This window comes from Coregonus lavaretus, assembly GCF_964263955.1.
Source record: "Coregonus lavaretus genome assembly, chromosome: 22".
NCBI classification, from domain to species: Eukaryota; Metazoa; Chordata; class Actinopteri; order Salmoniformes; family Salmonidae; genus Coregonus; species Coregonus lavaretus.
In genome coordinates this window covers 41,286,681-41,307,383 of record NC_140009.1, presented here as the reverse complement: position 1 = coordinate 41,307,383, position 20,703 = coordinate 41,286,681, and the positions used below count along the sequence as shown (strand labels likewise).

At 44.0% G+C, this 20,703-nt stretch overlaps 1 long non-coding RNA gene and 1 pseudogene across 2 annotated transcripts in view; both read right to left on the bottom strand.

The window, feature by feature from the left end:
- LOC311149819 overlaps positions 1 to 20,703 on the bottom strand; it is a 398,282-nt gene that overhangs the window by 220,598 nt on the left and 156,981 nt on the right. The window lies entirely within an intron of this gene.
- The window catches only part of LOC311150311 (DENN domain-containing protein 2D-like), a 49,756-nt pseudogene continuing 32,080 nt past the window's right edge, over positions 3,028 to 20,703 (bottom strand). The window contains exons 7-16 of the transcript XR_014615684.1: positions 19,917 to 20,029; positions 19,733 to 19,802; positions 19,547 to 19,623; positions 18,302 to 18,442; positions 16,576 to 16,724; positions 16,234 to 16,405; positions 16,065 to 16,115; positions 6,949 to 7,030; positions 5,799 to 6,047; positions 3,028 to 5,637 (exon numbers count right to left, since the gene is read on the bottom strand). The product of XR_014615684.1 is annotated as a DENN domain-containing protein 2D-like (transcript). The remainder of the gene's footprint in view (positions 5,638 to 5,798; positions 6,048 to 6,948; positions 7,031 to 16,064; positions 16,116 to 16,233; positions 16,406 to 16,575; positions 16,725 to 18,301; positions 18,443 to 19,546; positions 19,624 to 19,732; positions 19,803 to 19,916; positions 20,030 to 20,703) is intronic.

The window sequence follows — 20,703 nt, the reverse complement described above, 5'->3', positions numbered from 1 at the left end:
TCCTCCCAGACCTGGACTAAAGCATCCGCCAACTCCTGGACAGTCTGTGGTGCAACGTGGCGTTGGTGGATGGAGCGAGACATGATGTCCCAGATGTGCTCAATTGGATTCAGGTCTGGGGAATGGGCGGGCCAGTCCATAGCATCAATGCCTTCCTCTTGCAGGAACTGCTGACACACTCCAGCCACATGAGGTCTAGCATTGTCTTGCATTAGGAGGAGCCCAGGGCCAACCGCACCAGCATATGGTCTCACAAGGGGTCTGAGGATCTCATCTCGGTACCTAATGGCAGTCAGGCTACCTCTGGCGAGCACATGGAGGGCTGTGCGGCCCCCCAAAGAAATGCCACCCCACACCATGACTGACCCACCGCCAAACCGGTCATGCTGGAGGATGTTGCAGGCAGCAGAACGTTCTCCACAGCGTCTCCAGACTCTGTCACGTCTGTCACATGTGCTCAGTGTGAACCTGCTTTCATCTGTGAAGAGCACAGGGCGCCAGTGGCGAATTTGCCAATCTTGGTGTTCTCTGGCAAATGCCAAACGTCCTGCACGGTGTTGGGCTGTAAGCACAACCCCCACCTGTGGACGTCGGGCCCTCATACCACCCTCATGGAGTCTGTTTCTGACCGTTTGAGCAGACACATGCACATTTGTGGCCTGCTGGAGGTCATTTTGCAGGGCTCTGGCAGTGCTCCTCCTGCTCCTCCTTGCACAAAGGCGGAGGTAGCGGTCCTGCTGCTGGGTTGTTGCCCTCCTACGGCCTCCTCCACGTCTCCTGATGTACTGGCCTGTCTCCTGGTAGCGCCTCCATGCTCTGGACACTACGCTGACAGACACAGCAAACCTTCTTTCCACAGCTCGCATTGATGTGCCATCCTGGATGAGCTGCACTACCTGAGCCACTTGTGTGGGTTGTAGACTCCGTCTCATGCTACCACTAGAGTGAAAGCACCGCCAGCATTCAAAAGTGACCAAAACATCAGCCAGGAAGCATAGGAACTGAGAAGTGGTCTGTGGCGCACCACCTGCAGAACCACTTCTTTATTGGGGGTGTCTTGCTAATTGCCTATAATTTCCACCTGTTGTCTATTCCATTTGCACAACAGCATGTGAAATTTATTGTCAATCAGTGTTGCTTCCTAAGTTTACAGTTTGATTTCACAGAAGTGTGAATGACTTGGAGTTACATTGTGTTGTTTAAGTGTTCCCTTTATTTTTTTGAGCAGTGTATATTCCTCAATATTGATGGATCAGTCCTGGGTGGATTAATCTTTGAACATATTCCAATCAGTATTCTCAAAACAGTCCTACAGCATTAAGTCTGCCTCCTCTGTCCAGTGCCTCACTATTCTCTTTATTGGTGCTCTTGAGTTGCTGCTTGTGTCACCTGTGTCTATCTGTTCACCTGTGTATTCATGCCCTCACTTCCCTGTGTTCCCTTGCTCAGTTTTCTTTGCTAGTTTCTCTATGTCCAGCAGTACTACTCAGTGTCTGATCGGAGACCTATGTCCAGGTACTTGAGAAGTGTTCTCCCTGTTTCGTTATTTGTTTCAGTCTAAGGTAGTATTTCGTATTTTGTCTGTCAGACGGTTTTTGGATACTTATTTGCTCCGCCTTTCTTTTATCGTGATAAGTCCGCTATTTTGTATTTTAGCTTCGGGACCACCAGTAAAGATCCTTGTTTCACCATCTCTGCCTACTGTATATCCTGCACAGCTCCTGGGTCACACCTCACCCCAACCCTTAGACATAAGCAACCGTTCGATCCCATACGGAAAATGGAAAAGCTGTCTGGTTGAATAGCAGAGTCGAGTGTTCCTGTAAAAATAAAAACACAGCATTCCCAGATGTCCCTTAGCGATGGAAAATCTGTTTTTCCTTATTGGACCAGTCCAGGTAGTCCGTCCCTGCTTCAGTCAGTATTCTTCCATTTGGTGGTAAATGAACAAGACCCAGGTCTGATATGACTTACGGTCCATGACTGTTTGCCTTTTCTATATCTGTACTGTACAGTTTTGATGCTACCAAATGTCTGGTATTGTACTTTTTTACAAATAAATCTGACAGGGAAATCGTTTGTGCACATACACACGCACATGGTGTTGATATTTTACTTGGCAAAATATTTCTTGAACCGGACTGAAAAACTGGAAAGCAGTAGTAAAGGTTCACAAAAATAAACAATTATTTATTTGAATATTTTCTGCTTCATCTTATTGATCATTGCAGGTTCAGATGGTAAGACTTTGACCCCAACACTCATTCTGACAAAACAACTAGACTTGTCAACCATCTATACTGAACAAAAATATAAAAAACGCAACATGCAACAATTTCAAAGATTTTACGGAGTTATAGTTCATATAAGGAAATCAGTCAATTGAAATAAATTCATTAGGCCATAATGTATGGATTTCACATGACTTGGAATAGAGATGCATCTGTTGGACACAGATACTTTAAAATAAATGGGCATCACAATGGGCCTCAGGATCTCGTCACGGTATTTCTATGCATTCAAATTGCCATAGACAAAATGCAATCGTGTTCGTTATCCGTAGCTTATGCCTGCCTGCCCATACCATAACCCCACCATCACCATGGGTAACTCCGTTCACAACGTTGACATCAGCAAACCACTCACCCACAGGACACCATACATGTGGTCTGCGGATGCGAGGCCGGTTGGACGTACTGCCAAATTCTCTAAAAGGACGTTTGAGGTGGCTTATGGTAGAGAAATGAACATTAAATTCTCTGGCAACAGCTTGGGTGGACATTCCTACAGTCAGAATGCCAATTGCACATTCCCTCAAAACTTGAGACATCTGTGGCATTGTGTTTTTCTTAGTGGCCTTGTATTGTCCCCAGCACAAGGTGCACCTGTGTAATGCTCATGCTGTTTAATCAGCTTCTTGAAATGCCATACCTGTCAGGTGGATGGATTATCTTTGCAAAGGAGAAATGCTCACTAACAGGGATGTAAACATATTTGTGCACAACATTTCAGAGAAATACGCTTTGTGTGTGTATGGAACATTTCTGGGATCTTTTATTTCAGCTCATGAAACATGGGACGAACACTTTACATGTGGCATTTATATTTTTGTTCAGTGTATCATTTTATACAGTAGCAGCACATAACATACCCAGTTACCCCAACCCCTCTCACACATACTCTTGCTCACACAGATGTAAAAAAATAAATAACTACACATACAAATTATTCACTTCCAATATTTACAGTACCAGTCAAAAGTTAGGACACACCTACTCATTCCAGGGTTTTTCTTTATTTTTACTATTTCCTACATTGTAGAATAATAGTGAAGACATCAAAACTATGAAATAACACATATGGAATCATGTAGCCAAAAAAAAGTGTTAAACAAATCAAAATATATCTTATATGCGAGATCCTTCAAAGTAGCCACCCTTTGCCTTGATGACAGCTTTGCACACTCTTGGCATTCTCTCAACCAGCTTCATGAGGTAGTCACCTGGAATACATTTCAATTAACAGGTGTGCCTTGTTAAAAGTTAATTTGTGGAATTTCTTTCCTTCTTAAATGAGCCAATCAGTTGTGTTGTGACAAGGTAGTGGTGGTATACAGAAGATTGCCCTACTTGGTAAAAGACCAAGTCCATATTATGGCAAGAACAGCTCAAATAAACAACAGTCAATCATTACTTTAAAGACATGAAGGTCAGTCAAACTGGAAAATGTCAAGAACTGCAAGAAGTGCAGTTTCAAAAACCTTTAAGCGCTATGATGAAACTGGCTCTCATGAGGACCGCCACAGGAAAGGAAGACCCAGAGTTACCTCTGCTGCAGAGGATAAGTTCATTAGAGTTACCAGCCTCAGAAATTGCAGCCCAAATAAATGATTCACAGAGTTCAAGTAACGAACACATCTCAACATCAACTGTTCAGAGGAGACTGTGTGAATCAGGCCTTCATAGTCGAATTGCTGCAAAGAAACCACTACTAAAGGACACCAATAAGTCAGAGACTTGCTTGGGCCAAGAAACACGAGCAATGGACATTAGACCGGTGGAAATCTGTCCTTTGGTCTGATGAGTCCAAATTTGAGATTTTTGGTTCCAACCACTGTGTCTTTGTGAGACGCAGAGTAGGTGAACGGATGATCTCCGCATGTGTGATTCCCACCGTGAAGCATGGAGGAGGCGGCGTGATGGTGTGGGGGTGCTTTGCTGGTGACACTGTCAGTGATTTATTTAGAATTCAAGGCACACTTAACCAGCATGGCTACCACAGCATTCTGCAGCGATACGCCATCCCATCTGGTTTGCGCTTAGTGGGACTATAATTTGTTTTTCAACAGGACAATGACTCAACACATCTCCAGGCTGTGTATGGGTTATTTGACCAAGGAGGAGAGTGATGGAGTGCTGCAGCAGATGAACTGGCCTCCATAAATCACCCGGCCTCAATCTAATTGAGATGGTTTGGGATGAGTTGGACCGCAGAGTGAAGGAAAAGCAGCCAACAAGCGCTCAGCATATGTGGGTACTCCTTCAAGACTGTTGGAAAAGCATTCCAGGTGAACCTGGTTGAGAGAATGCCAAGAGTGTGCAAAGCTGTCATCAAGGCAAAGGGTAGCTACTTTGAAGAATCTAAAATCTAAAATATATTTTGATTTGTTTAACACTTTTTTGGTTACTACATGATTCCATGTGTTATTTCATAGTTTTGATGTCTTCACTATTATTCTACAAAGAAAAACCCTTGAATGAGTAGGTGTGTCCAAACCTTTGACTGGTACTGTACATCTACGTCTGTAAAAATCGACATCTTATTAATCACACAGCTACAGTAAATCCCTTATATACATTACCTATACACACCACCACCTCAAGCTCAACCTCGACAAGACGGAGCTGCTCTTCCTACCAAGACCTCTTCATTCACAGTTGACAACTCCACGGTGTCCCCCTCCCGGAGTGCAAAGAACATTGGTGTGACCCTGGACAACACCCTGTCGTTCTCTGCAAACATCCAAGCAGTGTCTCGCTCTTGTAGGTTCATGCTCTACAACATCCGTAGAGTACAACCCTACCTCACACAGGAAGCGGTGCAGGTGCTAATCCAGGCACTTGTCAACCCCCGTCTGGACTACTGCAACTCACTGTTGGCTGGGCTCCCCGCTTGTGCCATCAAACGCCTGCAACCTATTCAGAACGCCGCAGCCCGCTTGGTGTACAACCTTCCCAAGTTCTCCCATGTCACCCTGCACACTCCACTGGCTTCCACTTGAAGCTTGCATCCACTACACCCCAACCCGAGTACTCCGTTCTACTACCTCTGGTCTCTTGGCCCTCCCATCTGTACAGGAGGGCAGCTCCCGCTTAGCCCAGTCAAAGCTCCCCCCATACTACCATTGACTTTGCTGGTGGCTACTATGATTGAGATACGTGGTTATCCCACCTAGCTATCTTAAGATGAATGCACTAACTAAGTCGCTCTGGATAAGAGCGTCTGCTAAATGACTAGAATGTAAACGTAATATCATGGCCTCGTTTACAGTGTATTCACAAGATACTTAGTGTCTCTTCTTTGCCTTCTCTTTTTTCGTCTTTTCCTGGTATTCAAGAATCTTTTTGTGGAAAATTCCTGAAAACAGAGGGGTAGATGATAAAGGAGTAAATGAATGATAAGCAAACATATACCCCAAGAACAAGCCGGCATCATTACCATGGTAAACGACTTCAGGTATGTTTTCTAACACGTAAGTAGTACCTTTCAAATACTGTTAAGTATGTAAAAAAAAGCACCTTGCTGGGTGCTTGCTGGCTGCTGCTGCTCCACCTCCTGGATAAACAGGTCAAACATCTGGGTCTGGAGGAACTTCTTGACAAAGTGCCGTGTGGTCTTGGACTCGATGGCCTTGTAGAAGGCTCTGCTCTGAAACTCCCCCGGCTGGCCACTGCTGTTTCGCGTCACGTACGAAGCAAAATGGCCAACAGTCTTCACGAAGAAGGGCAGGAAGGCTTCCGAGACCACCCTGTTCAGCTCTTCCACGGCTGAGAAAAATGGTACACACACACACACACACACACACACACCTTTTAGCGACGGTCCAGGTGGCTCCTCAGAGGTGTGTAATTTGGGCGTGCTTATGAGCCATAACACTCTGGATCTCTAGTACCACAATAAGGCATCACGTTGACCTTCCACCAGTCTGTGCTACTATGATGACACATGCTAATTTTCCTTAACCTCTCATTACTTCGAAAAGATCAAAGAAAGCATAAAGCAATCTACAGGCAACTGCCAAAATAAAGGATATACCAACATAAGGACTGTGTTTTAGTAGGGACAGCTTCAATGCACCTTAGCATAGATTCTACATGTGTCTGGATCTCCATTCGTCCATGAGAAATTCCTTCATTTGGTGTTTTGTTGATGGAAAACCCAGTCTCAGGCACCACTCCAGAATCTCCCATAAGTGTTCAATTGGGTTGAGATCTAGTGACTGAGACACATAAACACACTTTAAACCCCCCTATGATCCTTTGAGACCCCTCTTTCAAAGTCACTGAGATCTCTTCTTCTAGCCTTGGTAGCCAAAATAATGGGCAACTGCAAATTTTTATATATGACCCTAAGCATGATGGAATGTTTTAATTGCTTAAATAACTCAGGAACCACACCTGTGTGGAAGCACCTGCTTTCAATATACTTTGTGTCCCTCATTTACTCAAGTGTTCCATTTATTTTGGCAGTTACCTGTGTATTCAAAGTTTACAGTTAATACAAAACATGTATTCATATCACTAAGTATGGCTATCTGAACACCTGATGTGGTACTGCAGGTGCAAAAGAGCAATACAATCTCTGGACTCGTCAGGAAAGAATACCCCATGCAACACCTCATTTGCATTTTGGAAAAACAGCTTTTTTTATATATGAAAATATACTCACTGGCTTTTTCTTTCCTGTTTCTTAGTGCCTGCAGTATTTCATCTTGAAGCTTAGGGGGCAGAATAGACTTCTCATCCCCACTCTATGAAACAGAGGAGCCATTTTCAATGGTATGACAATGCAAAATATCAATTTCCCCCATAGTTTTAAAGCAGCAATATGTAACTTTTTGGGTGACCTGACCAAATTCACATAGAAATGTGAGTTATAGATCTGTCACTCTCATTGAAAGCAAGTCTAAGAAGCCGTAGATCTGTTCTATGTGTGTTATTTCTATGCTTCCCGTTCTTAAGTTTAGATTTTGTGTTTTTTACTTTTCGTTTTTGTACACCAGCTTCAAACAGCTGAAAATAAAATATTTTTGGTTATGGAAAATATATTTTAGCAGGTCCGCTCTTGAAAGCTGAGTTTTTTGGGATTGTTTTAGAATTAAATGTCAATGCAGTTTTAAAGCAAGTTTGCAGCAATTCTACACATTTTGCCATGGGGCGGAGAGGAACATTTGCTGTTTTACAGCCAATTTCCTACAATTCAATACATTTTGCCATAGGGTGGAGAGAAATGTTTGCAGTTTTGTGATATGATATCTGAGTGAGACTGACTAACAAAATCAATGGGGGCCTCCCGGCTGGTAATTCAACCACAATTACTAAGTTTAGATAAATTGGCCGCTAGACTAACTTAACAATTTTAAAGAAAATAGCTGACATGGGCTAATTGAGTGACTATCAGTGACTGACATAAGAAAAACTGCTGCTGCACAACCAAGTTTCGAAATTGCACCTATTGAGACCCCACTGAGTAAAAAAAGTAATAAATATATATATATATATATATATTGCTCAAAACAATTAAGGGAACACTTAAACACATCCTAGATCTGAATGAATGAAATAATCTTATTAAATACTTTTTTCTTTACATAGTTGAATGTGCTGACAACAAAATCACACAAAAATTAATCAATGGAAATCAAATGTATCAACCCATGGAGGTCTGGATTTGGAGTCACCCTCAAAATTAAAGTGGAAAACCACACTACAGGCTGATCCAACTTTGATGTAAAGTCCTTAAAACAAGTCTAAATGAGGCTCAGTAGTGTGTGTGGCCTCCACGTGCCTGTATGACCTCCCTACAATGCCTGGGCATGCTCCTGATGAGGTGGCGGATGGTCTCCTGAGGAATCTCCTCCCAGACCTGGACTAAAGCATCCGCCAACTCCTGGACAGTCTGTGGTGCAACGTGGCGTTGGTGGATGGAGCGAGACATGATGTCCCAGATGTGCTCAATTGGATTCAGGTCTGGGGAACGGGCGGGCCAGTCCTTAGCATCAATGCCTTCCTCTTGCAGGAACTGCTGACACACTCCAGCCACATGAGGTCTAGCATTGTCTTGCATTAGGAGGAACCCAGGGCCAACCGCACCAGCATATGGTCTCACAAGGGGTCTGAGGATCTCATCTCAGTACCTAATGGCAGTCAGGCTACCTCTGGCGAGCACATGGAGGGCTGTGCGGCCCCCCAAAGAAATGCCACCCCACACCATGACTGACCCACCGCCAAACCGGTCATGCTGGAGGATGTTGCAGGCAGCAGAACGTTCTCCACGGCGTCTCCAGACTCTGTCACGTCTGTCACATGTGCTCAGTGTGAACCTGCTTTCATCTGTGAAGAGCACAGGGCGCCAGTGGCGAATTTGCCAATCTTGGTGTTCTCTGGCAAATGCCAAACGTCCTGCACGGGGCTGTAAACACAACCCCCACCTGTGGACGTCGGGCCCTCATACCACCCTCATGGAGTCTGTTTCTGACCGTTTGAGCAGACACATGCACATTTGTGGCCTGCTGGAGGTCATTTAGCAGGGCTCTGGCAGTGCTCCTCCTGCTCCTCCTTGCACAAAGGCGGAGGTAGCGGTACTGCTGCTGGGTTGTTGCCCTCCTACGGCCTCCTCCACGTCTCCTGATGTACTGGCCTGTCTCCTGGTAGCGCCTCCATGCTCTGGACACTACGCTGACAGACACAGCGAACCTTCTTGCCACAGCTCGCATTGATGTGCCATCCTGGATGAGCTGCACTACCTGAGCCACTTGTGTGGGTTGTAGACTCCGTCCCATGCTACCACTAGAGTGAAAGCACCGCCAGCATTCAAAAGTGACCAAAACATCAGCCAGGAAGCATAGGAACTGAGAAGTGGTCTGTGGTCACCACCTGCAGAACCACTTCTTTATTGGGGGTGTCTTGCTAATTGCCTATAATTTCCACCTGTTGTCTATTCCATTTGCACAACAGCATGTGCAATTTATTGTCAATCAGTGTTGCTTCCTAAGTGGACAGTTTGATTTCACAGAAGTGTGATTGACTTGGAGTTACATTGTGTTGTTTAAGTGTTCCCTTTATTTTTTGGAGCAGTGTATATACACATACATACATACATACATACATACATACATACATACATACTCAGTGGGGTCTCAACTTACTGTTGCAAGTTAGAATAGAATAGTTTCTCGTATGTATGTATGTACAGCTGTGGAAAAAATTAAGAGACCACTGCAAATTTTTCTTAAATCAGCATCTCTAAATGTATGACAGCCATTCCATTCCAGTGTCTGTTGAATTCCAACACAGGCATATCTCATTCTACTGAATTAGGTACTGATTAGGTGATCACATGAACCAAATCTTATTTAACGAGGAAAAGTATAAAAACCACTGCTGTGGTCATCACTATCCTCTTGCAATAGGACCAGCTGGATGGCAAAAACAGCGCTAATAGTACCTCAAAAGTAATATTAATCAAAAAATAACTATTGACCATGCCAAAAGAGTTGAAAAGGAACGTTTTGAGTGAGGAAAAGAAGGGTTCAATTCTGGCTTTACTGGCAGAGGGATACAGTGAGCGTCAGGTTGCTTCCATCCTTAAAATGTCAAAGACAGCGGTTCATAAGAACAAGGTCAAGCAGCAGACATTGGGGACAAAGCCACAGACCGGCAGAGGGCGCAAACGACTCTACTGATCGGGATGACCGCCAACTCATTCGAATGTCACTCAACCACCATAGGATGGATATCAAGTGACCTACAAAAAGAATGGCAAACGGCAGCTGGGGTGAAGTGCACGGCGAGGACGGTTTGAAACAGGCTCCTAGGGGCAGGGCTGAAGTCGTGCAAAGCTAGAAAAAAGCCCTTCAGCAATGAGAAGCAAAGAAGAGTCAGGCTGAGGTTTGCAAAAGATCATAAGGATTAGACCGTAGAGGACTGGAATAAGGTCATCTTCTCTGATGAGTCCAATTTTCAGCTTTGCCCAACACCTGGTCGTCTAATGGTTAGACGGAGACCTGGAGAGGCCTACAAGCCACAGTGTCTCGCACCCACTGTGAAATTTGGTGGAGGATCGGTGATGATCTGGGGGTGCTTCAGCAAGGCTGGAATCGGGCAGATTTGTCTTTGTGAACGACGCATGAATCAAGCCACGTACAAGGTTGTCCTGGAAGAAAACACAGCCAGGTCAATCAAGGTGTGGATGGAGGACCACCAGATCAAGACCCAGTCATGGCCAGCCCAATCTCCAGACCTGAACCCCATTGAAAACTTCTGGAATGTGATCAAGAGGAAGTTGGATGGTCACAAGCCATCAAACAAAGCCGAGCTGCTTGAATTTCTGTGCCAGGAGTGGCATAAAGTCACCCAACATCAATGTGAAAGACTGGTGGAGAGCATGCCAAGACGCATGAAAGCTGTGATTGAAAATCAGGGTTATTCCACCAAATATTGATTTCTGAACTCTTCCTAAGTTAAAATATTACTATCGTGTTGTTTAAAAATGAACATGAACTTATTTTCTTTGCATTATTCGAGGTCTGACAACACTGCATCTTTTTTGATATTTTGACCAGTTGTCATTTTCTGCAAATAAATGCTCTAAATGAAAATAGTAGTTTATAGAATAAAACAAAAAAGTTATTTTTACCCAAACACATACCTATAAATAGTAAAATCAGAGAAACTGATAATTTTGCAGTGGTCCCTTAATTTTTTCCACAGCTGTATGTACAGTGGAGAGAACAAGTATTTGATACACTGCCGATTTCGCAGGTTTTCCTACTTACAAAGCATGTAGAGGTCTGTAATTTTTATCATAGGTACACTTCAACTGTGAGAGACAGAATCTAAAACAAAAATCCAGAAAATCACATTGTATGATTTTTAAGTAAATCATTTGCATTTTATTGCATGACATAAGTATTTGATACATCAGAAAAGCAGAACTTAATATTTGGTACAGAAACCTTTGTTTGCAATTACAGAGATCATACGTTTCCTGTAGGTCTTGACCAGGTTTGCACACACTGCAGCAGGGATTTTGGCCCACTCCTCCATACAGACCTTCTCCAGATCCTTCAGGTTTCGGGGCTGTCGCTGGGCAATACGGACTTTCAGCTCCCTCCAAAGATTTTCTATTGGGTTCAGGTCTGGAGACTGGCTAGGCCACTCCAGAACCTTGAGATGCTTCTTACGGAGCCACTCCTTAGTTGCCCTGGCTGTGTGTTTCGGGTCGTTGTCATGCTGGAAGACCCAGCCACGACCCATCTTCAATGCTCTTATTGAGGGAAGGAGGTTGTTGGCCAAGATCTCGCGATACATGGCCCATTCCATCCTCCCCTCAATACGGTGCAGTCGTCCTGTCCCCTTTGCAGAAAAGCATCCCCAAAGAATGATGTTTCCACCTCCATGCTTCACGGTTGGGATGGTGTTCTTGGGGTTGTACTCATCCTTCTTCTTCCTCCAAACACGGCGAGTGGAGTTTAGACCAAAAAGCTCTATTTTTGTCTCATCAGACCACATGACCTTCTCCCATTCCTCCTCTGGATCATCCAGATGGTCATTGGCAAACTTCAGACGGGCCTGGACATGCGCTGGCTTGAGCAGGGGGACCTTGCGTGCGCTGCAGGATTTTAATCCATGACGGCGTAGTGTGTTATTAATGGTTTTCTTTGAGACTGTGGTCCCAGCTCTCTTCAGGTCATTGACCAGGTCCTGCCGTGTAGTTCTGGGCTGATCCCTCACCTTCCTCATGATCATTGATGCCCCATGAGGTGAGATCTTGCATGGAGCCCCAGACCGAGGATGATTGACCGTCATCTTGAACTTCTTCCATTTTCTAATAATTGCGCCAACAGTTGTTGCCTTCTTACCAAGCTGCTTGCCTATTGTCCTGTAGCCCATCCCAGCCTTGTGCAGGTCTACAATTTTATCCCTGATGTCCTTACACAGCTCTCTGGTCTTGACCATTGTGGAGAGGTTGGAGTCTGTTTGATTGAGTGTGTGGACAGGTGTCTTTTATACAGGTAACGAGTTCAAACAGGTGCAGTTAATACAGGTAATGAGTGGAGAACAGGAGGGCTTCTTAAAGAAAAACTAACAGGTCTGTGAGAGCCGGAATTCTTCAAATACTTATGTCATGCAATAAAATGCAAATTAATTACTTTAAAATCATACAATGTGATTTTCTGGATTTTTGTTTTAGATTCCGTCTCTCACAGTTGAAGTGTACCTATGATAAAAATGACAGACCTCTACATGCTTTGTAAGTAGGAAAACCTGCAAAATCGGCAGTGTATCAAATACTTGTTCTCCCCACTGTATGTATGTATGTATGTATGTATGTATGTATGTATGTATGTATGTATGTATGTATGTATGTATGTATGTATGTATGTATGTATGTATGTATGTATGTATGTATGTACGTACAGTGAGGGAAAAAAGTATTTGATCCCCTGCTGATTTTGTACATTTGCCCACTGACAAAGAAATTATCAGTCTATAATTTTAATGGTAGGTTTATTTGAACAGTGAGAGACAGAATAACAACAACAAAATCCAGAAAAACGCATGTCAAAAATGTTATAAATTGATTTGCATTTTAATGAGGGAAATAAGTATTTGACCCCCTCTCAATCAGAAAGATTTCTGGCTCCCAGGTGTCTTTTATACAGGTAACGAGCTGAGATTAGGAGCACACTCTTAAAGGGAGTGCTCCTAATCTCAGCTTGTTACATGTATAAAAGACACCTGTCCACAGAAGCATTCAATCAATCAGATTCCAAACTCTCCACCATGGCCAAGACCAAAGAGCTCTCCAAGGATATCAGGGACAAGATTGTAGACCTACACAAGGCTGGAATGGGCTACAAGACCATCGCCAAGCAGCTTGGTGAGAAGGTGACAACAGTTGGTGCGATTATTCGCAAATGGAAGAAACACAAAACAACTGTCAATCTCCCTCGGCCTGGGGCTCCATGCAAGATCTCACCTCGTGGAGTTGCAATGATCATGAGAACGGTGAGGAATCAGCCCAGAACTACACGGGAGGATCTTGTCAATGATCTCAAGGCAGCTGGGACCATAGTCACCAAGAAAACAATTGGTAACACACTACGCCGTGAAGGACTGAAATCCTGCAACGCCCGCAAGGTCCCCCTGCTCAAGAAAGCACATATACATGCCCGTCTGAAGTTTTCCAATGAACATCTGAAGGATTCAGAGGAGAACTGGGTGAAAGTGTTGTGGTCAGATGAGACCAAAATGGAGCACTTTGGCATCAACTCAACTCGCCGTGTTTGGAGGAGGAGAAATGCTGCCTATGACCCCAAGAACACCATCCCCACCGTCAAACATGGAGGTGGAAACATTATGCTTTGGGGGTGTTTTTCTGCTAAGGGGACAGGACAACTTCACTGCATCAAAGGGACGATGGACGGGGCCATGTACCATCAAATCTTGGGTGAGAACCTCCTTCCCTCAGCCAGGGTATTGAAAATGGGTCGTGGATGGGTATTCCAGCATGACAATGACCCAAAACACACGGCCAAGTCAACAAAGGTGTGGCTCAAGAAGAAGCACATTAAGGTCCTGGAGTGGCCTAGCCAGTCTCCAGACCTTAATCCCATAGAAAATCTGTGGATGGAGCTGAAGGTTCGAGTTGCCAAATGTCAGCCTTGAAACCTTAATGACTTGGAGAAGATCTGCAAAGAGGAGTGGGACAAAATCCCTCCTGAGATGTGTGCAAACCTGGTTGGCAACTACAAGAAATGTCTGACCTCTGTGATTGCCAACAAGGGTTTTGCCACCAAGTACTAAGTCATGTTTTGCAGAGGGGTCAAATACTTATTTCCCTCATTAAAATGCAAATCACTTGATAACATTTTTGACATGCGTTTTTCTGGATTTTTTAAATTTATTCTGTCTCTCACTGTTCAAATAAACCTACCATTAAAATGATAGACTGATCATTTCTTTGTCAGTGGGCAAACGTACAAAATCAGCAGGGGATCAAATACTTTTTTCCCACACTGTATGTATGTATGTATGTATGTATGTATGTATGTATGTATGTATGTATGTATGTATGTATGTATGTATGTATGTATGTATGTATGTATGTATACATACACACATACAGTTGAAGTCGGAAGTTTACATACACCTTAGCCAAATACATTTAAACTCAGTTTTTCACAATTCCTGACATTTAATCCTAGTAAAAATTCCCTGTCTTAGGTCAGTTAGGATCACCATTTTATTTTAAGAATTAGAAATGTCAGAATAATAGTAGAGAGAATGATTTATTTCAGCTTTTATTTCTTTCATCACATTCCCAGTGGGTCAGAAGTTTACATGCACTCAATTAGTATTTGGTAGCATTGCCTTTAAATTGTTTAACTTGGGTCAAACGTTTCGAGTAGCCTTCCACAAGCTTCCCACAATGAGTTGGGTGAATTTTGGCCCATTCCTCCTGACAGAGATGGTGTAACTGAGTCAGGTTTGTAGGCCACCTTGCTCGCACACGCTTTTTCAGTTCTGCCCACAAATCTTCTATTAGATTGAGGTCAGGGCTTTGTGATGGCCACTCCAATACCTTGACTTTGTTGTCCTTAAGCCATTTTGCCACAACTTTGGAAGTATGCTTGGGGTCATTGTCCATTTTGAAGACCCATTTGTGACCAAGCTTTAACTTCCTGACTGATGTCAGGAAGCAGTGGCTTCTTCCTTGCTGAGCGGCCTTTCAGGTTGTGTCGATATAGGACTCTTTTTACTGTGAATATAGATACTTTTGTAACAGTTTCCTCCAGCATCTTCACAAGGTCCTTTGCTGTTGTTCTGGGATTGATTTGCACTTTTCGCACCAAAGTACGTTCATCTCTAGGAGACAGAACGCATCTCCTTCCTGAGCGGTATGACGGCTGCGTGGTCCCATGGTGTTTATACTTGCGTACTATTGTTTGTACAGATGAACGTGGTACCTTCAGGCATTTGGAAATTGCTCCCAAGGATGAACCAGACTTGTAGAGGTCTACAATTTTTTTTCTGAGGTCTTGGCTGATTTCATTTTATTTTCCCATGACGTCAAGCAAAGAGGCACTGTGTTTGAAGGTAGGCCTTGAAATACATCCACAGGTACACCTCCAATTGACTCAAATGATGTAAATTAGTCTATCAGAAGCTTCTAAAGCCATGACATCATTTTATGGAATTTTCCAAGCTGTTTAAAGGCACAGTCAACTTGTATGCAAACTTCTGACCCACTGGAATTGTGATACAGTGAATTATAAGTGGAATAATCTGTCTGTAAACAATTGTTGGAAAAATTACTTGTGTCATGCACAAAGTAGATGTCCTAACCGACTTGCCCAAACTATAGTTTGTTAAGAAGAAATCTGTGGAGTGGTTGAAAAAAACGAGTTTTAATGACTCAAACCTAAGTGTATGTAAACTTCCGACTTCAACTGTACATACATCCGAGGGCCTTCAAGGGGGGGGGGGGGGGGGGGGGGGGCAGTTGCCCAATCCTGCTCTACAGTATACTTGCTTGTCTTGTCACAAACTGAAATTAGGCCAACTATTACAATTTTAGCAACCAAGAAATGGTGGAGCGATTTCTGCATAGCGCATCTTTAAGAACAACAGTGAAGAAAAAAAGAAAAAAAAGAAAAGGATTTTCAATTCAAAAGAGCATACGTTCAAGTAAATGTGCTACTTAATTATGTCTGTAAACGTAGGCCATTGTTCGTTCCACTCTTTAGGCAACACAGGACAGATGTTTCAGTCACTTACTTGAACTAGGAAAGTGTCCTTCTTATCCTCTGACAAGTCCACCACAAGCAGCTGTGTTAGGGAAAACAGAGCCTAGAATGAGTTTTTCAACACCAATCCATCACTATTACTACCAGACTCCCAAACATTCCATCCACATCAAAATGCATTGGAGGAGGGGGTGACTCACGTCGGTCTGGTCCGTGACCTGTTCCATTAGCCGCTTCTGCACTCCCAGCAGGTAGGGGGTGGGCGCCATGACGACGTCGATGAGGATCTCAGGAACTATGGAGATGAAGGTGTGTTGCCAGGTGAATGGATAGAGGAGGGCGGCCACAGCGTGGATCACCTGGGACAGGGTGCTGGGGAGGGGTCAGACTTATTCAGTGTGTGTGTCACTGTGTGAAGTAGTTAAGTGCTCCATTGACGAAGTTGACGCATGCGAGACGACTAAAATAAGAGTGCGCGCGTGTGTGTGTGTGTGTGTGTGTGTGTGTGTGTGTGTGTGTGTGTGTGTGTGTGCGCGCAGTACCTGAGCTCCACGGCTATGAAGACGATGCGTCGCTCCATAACGGCGGCAGCGAACACCAGCACCACCTCCTCGTCGGTCAAGCAACGGAAGAGCGTGCGGAAGTCCACGTGCTCCAGCCACGAGTCCAACGGCCGCGTCAGACTGATGATCTGGAGGGGAGACAGTCAACTCTACACGTCAATACTTTGACCAACATGTTATATACACAGTAAATATCCCCACCGTCACCAACATGTTACATACAGTAAGGTAATACAAAGTTGATTTACTGTTTAACGGCTTTCTTTATTTTTTTGTAATGCGAGTAAGCAGGGAACAAATTTACCACAAGATAGTTTAGCCTCCTGATAAGCATGGCTTAATTATTGGTATAATGGCTAAGGTTTTGGAATGGCAGTCACAGGGAACAGGGTTTGAGTCCTAGTCGGGGTAACCCCTAATGAACTATAATGGTGTCAGAAGTGGGATAGCACAATTGGAAGCATGTCCCGGCCACATCTGCGGCACAGTTGATTTTTCAGAGGCATAGTTCAGCGTACATTTTTCATAACGAGTGTACTTGCTGAAATATATAGCAGTTTACTAAAGTAATCACACCTAAACTTACAGATACAATACAGCAACAACTAGAGTGTGAGTGGGGGTTAATTGTGAAAAAAGGACCTGAAAAGATGGAATGTTGCAGGATGCGATTGGTGTTGGTGGGATTTTAGCCCTGGGGGAACATTGAGTAAGAGGGGGCAGGTTCAGACACAGCACTACACACCCCTGCATGGAACATCGCACCTCATGGTAATACTTATACTATTTCAGTGCTGTGTGTGTGTAGACACTCCGATGTTTTGTTTAACCAGTCATATACCACACTTTTCGCAATGGTGCCAGAGCAGTATCCTTGGGGTTATCCGAAATGAGGGCAAATGACTAAACCTACACACTGTGGAATGTGTACCACCTCTGCCCTAGTGCATCTCTTTTCTTACTAGCATTATTCCAGGCTAAATGGATTTCCTTTTCTTTTTACTCAATGCATATCCACCTGCTGGCATGGTCTCCTTTCTCACTAGCTGTGTGTGTATGTGTGTGTGTGTGTGTGTGTGTGTGTGTGTGTGTGTGTGTGTGTGTGTGTGTGTGTGTGTCCAACTGGCTTTGTGTCTCATTCCTTGACGGTCTCTTAGATCTCTAGCTGTGTGCTTTATTGTTCCTTCCAGTAGCTTGGAAGAGGAGTACCCCATTGACCTGGATGATCACATTGGTGACCGGCCCGCGTAGGTTTCCACCATACTGGCGCAGTGGTCTAAGGCACTGCATCGCAGTGCTAGCTGTGCCACTAGAGATCCTGGTTCGAATCCAGGCTCTGTCGTAGAAGAAGCAATACTTCAAGCCGCAGCTCCATACTAATGGTCAGACAGAGAACGGATACGGCATACTGGTTGTTGGGGTGGGATTGGCATGGGGTGTAGGTGATCCGTCGGTGGCTTTTGATCATTTCATTGGATTCCTCATGTCTTACTCATTGTTAGAAAGAATGATGGTCCAAATTGGATGTTAGAGATCAAATTATATTTGTTTCAGGAATGCTAATCATCCGTTTCTAACTACAGAAATGATTTCAGCACAATCTGAGATGCTGGGTGTTGAAGCCTTCTTGTGCTTTTTGAGGTGGAACGACCCCATGTCATTGTGCTATGCTAACTTAGTAATGTGGCTAAGTCAGGATGCTAACCTCGGTGCCCTTGTCGGGGATGAAGCTCTTGATCTTGACAGTGTTGCCTGGGGCAGGGAACGCGGCCTCCCTCAGGCTCTGCATGAATGGGTAAATCATCGCCATTGAGATCTGGTGTCGCTTCTCCACCTCGTCAAAGATCTGCACCAGAAGACAGAAAGGAATAATCCAACTCAGATATCGTCGTCATTGGATTGTGCACCACTGGAATAATAAAAATAATTACCCATCACACACACATTTCCTCAGTGCACATTTCAGTGGGTGAGCTTTTTCAAGACATTCACGAAACCAACAGAAACCACAATGAATAGTGCACCAGTAATAAGTATATGAGGAAGTAAACTATGGGGCTTAGTATTCCCACTAGCCTAAGTGATAGTGGTGTGTGTCAATACTCACGTCACAAGACTTGGGGGGCACAACTGAAAGGCAGTGAAATATGTTTTTTTGGGGGGGGGGGGGGGCTTTATCAGCTACTTCAACCACAGACGGGGGCTAATGATAAAGTGCCACTAAGAGGGAGAACATATGAACCATGCAAACATTTCAAAAACCCCAGACCAGTCTAAGAGGGTCATACCTCAGTCATTTTCTCGTACCATAACACATCATTACATAAACACAGTAGTTACGAGAAACTCAGTCCAATTTCACACACGACTGAATAAAGGTATGAACAGTTGTCAGAATTGCGAGAGGTGCCCATCGCATTCAGTTCTACATAAGTAGAAGGTTATGTGCTGTTGACATTTCCAAGGGATTTCCACAAAACGGTGATAAGTGAGAACTACCTTGGTCCTAGAAGCTTTAAAGGGATTGTTAACTTTTCTTTTACAGTGTTAGCTTATTTAGCGACTTACCTACAGTGTTGTCGTCTCGTCCAAATTACTTTTAAGTTTGTTAGCTGGTTATTTAGCAATGGCCAGAATCTCCTGGCTAGCATTTTTGGAGCATGTAGCAGTGCTACTGAAACGGATTGTATCAGTCAAAAACATTAATAAAGTGGCCTATGGTGAAATCTGAGTATGTATAGTGTTATCCATGTTAACTTAATCCCATTTTTACAACGTGCACAGATGTCAGCATGATTCCTAACTGAAGTAACAGGGACAGAATTACTCAGAAGTATGAAGCATCGTTACAGCTAGGGATCTGCCCCAGTTCAACTCATCCATGCTGCAGTCTCTGTGCAAAACACTCATTGCTGACAGCCGAAAGCCAATGACCTTTGAGGCGGGTTACCTTGGAGAAGAGTCCGAAACAGCCAGCCTGCTAATGATGCAGAAGGCCTCGGGTGGGCGCGCTCCATTGCCGTGGGGCTAGTCGAGAACAATGGAGAACAGACAGAGAGACGAAGGAGGACACATGTCACACTACAATACTTCTTAAAGTACAGCATCTGAGGTGAAAAACCAAAGTGAAACTTACTAGTAGCCTTCTGCAGTATCCGTTCCTTCTGCTGCCATCGATCTCAGTCAAGACAAAGGAGAATGTCTCACTAGAGAAATGTGTGAAAGAGAAAAAGAGAGAGTATTTATATTTGATTATCAACAACACACCCATCTTTCCCGCCAGCAAAAATGACATACATTCATATCAGGTGCAGTGTTACCTGTGGTACTCTGTTAGGGGGGCCCAGTTGATCCCCTCAGGAAACAGAAGAGTGTGATGGCCTTCAGGGTCTTTTCCCTCCTCCTCTCTTTGGAATCTCACCATCCCATCCCTCTGAGAGAGAGCGAGCGAGAAAGGGAGCAACAGAGGGAGATCGAGTAACAGAGGAAGCGCGAGAGAGCGAGAGTAACAGAGTTGGAAAGTATTCAGAACCCTTCCCTTTTTCCACATTTTGTTATGTTACAGCTTTTCCTCATCAATCTACACACAACAATCAAAAACAGTTTAGAAATGTCAGCAAATTTATTAAAAATAAAAAACAGAAATACCTTATTTACATAGGTACTCAGACCCTTTGCTATGAGACTCGAAATTGAACTCAGGTGCATCCTGTTTCCATTGATAATCCTTGAGATGTTTCTACAACTTGGAGTCCAACTGTGGTAAATTCAATTAATTGGACATTATTTGGAAAGGCACACACACACACGTCTATATAAAAGGTCCCATAGTTGATTGTGCATGTCAGAGCAAAAACCAAGCCATGAGGTCGAAGGAATTGTCCCTAGAGCTCCGAGACAGGATTGTGTCGAGGCACAGATCTGGGGAAGGGTACCAAAAAAATTTCTACAACATTGAAGGTCCCCGAGAACACAGTGGCCTCTATCATTCTTAAAAATTGAAGAAGTTTGGAACCACCAAGACTCTTCCCTAGAGCTGGCCGCCCGGCCAAACTGAGCAACCGGAGGACAAGGGACTTGGTCAGGGAGATGACCAAGAACCTGATG